At 65.2% G+C, this 1,015-nt stretch overlaps 1 long non-coding RNA gene across 1 annotated transcript in view; it reads left to right on the forward strand.

Annotated features, from left to right (window-relative positions):
* The window catches only part of LOC122192332, a 1,238-nt gene extending 229 nt beyond the window's left edge, over nt 1–1,009 (forward strand). The window contains exons 2-3 of the long non-coding RNA XR_006182586.1: nt 26–156; nt 614–1,009. This is a non-coding gene — a long non-coding RNA (uncharacterized LOC122192332). The remainder of the gene's footprint in view (nt 1–25; nt 157–613) is intronic.
* Nucleotides 1,010–1,015: the final 6 nt, after the last annotated feature.

Here is a 1,015-nt window from a genome sequence, read left to right on the forward strand (position 1 = left end):
CCCCCCACACGTTTCCCCCCTGAAGGTGTTGGAGAAATACGGGGACATTTATGGGCGCGAGCGCATCGCCGAGCTGCTGGGGATGGAGCTCTCCAGCCTGGAAATCGGGGCGCGGGGGGAGAGGAAACCCCCCCCCGACAACTCCGTGCTCACCTGGTGGGTCTGCGTGGGGGGCGGCCCCATAGCGGCCCTGGGGACCCCATAGCAGCCCTGGGGATCCCAAAGTGACCTGGGGACCCCATAGTGGCCCTGGGGATCCCATAGCGGCCTGTGGACCCCAAAGCGGCCTGGGGACCCCATAGCGGCCCTGGGTGCCCCATAGCGACCTGGGGACCCCATAGCGGCCTGTGGACCCCATAGCGGCCCTGGGTGCCCCATAGCGGCCCTGGGTGCCCCATAGCCACCTGGGGACCCCATAGCGGCCTGGGGACCCCATAGCGGCCTGGGGATCCCATAGCGGCCTGGGGACCCCATAGCGGCCTGGGGACCCCATAGCAGCCTGTTGATCCCATAGCGGCCTGGGGACCCCACAGCAGCCCTGGGGATCCCATAGCAGCCTGGGGACCCCAAAGCGGCCTGGGGACCCCACAGCTCACCCTGTGCCCCCCCATAGGATCACCTCCATCGATATCCGCTATCAGATCTGGAAGTTTGGGGTCATCTTCACCGATAACGTGAGTGGGGGGCGGCTGTGGGACCCCAAATCCCTGCTGACCCCACATCTCTACTGTCCCTGTTGACCCCGCTGTCCCCATTGATCCCACTGACCCCGTTGACCCCGCTGTCCCCACATCTCCTCTGTCCCCATTGACCCCCCTGACCTCACATTCCCATCATCTTCATGGGTGATGGGGTGACCCACAGCGCTGGAGATGTGGGGCAAGGAGTGACCCCAAATCCCTGCTGACCCCACTGACCCCGCATCTCCACTGACCCCATTGACCCCACATCTCCACTGGCCCCATTGACCCCACTGACCCCACATCTCCGCTGTCCCCATTGACCCTATATCCTC

The sequence above is a fragment of the Lagopus leucura genome, unplaced genomic scaffold, assembly GCF_019238085.1.
Source record: "Lagopus leucura isolate 7727_CA_CO unplaced genomic scaffold, USGS_WTPT01 31492-0_obj-0_obj, whole genome shotgun sequence".
In the NCBI taxonomy this organism is placed as follows: Eukaryota; Metazoa; Chordata; class Aves; order Galliformes; family Phasianidae; genus Lagopus; species Lagopus leucura.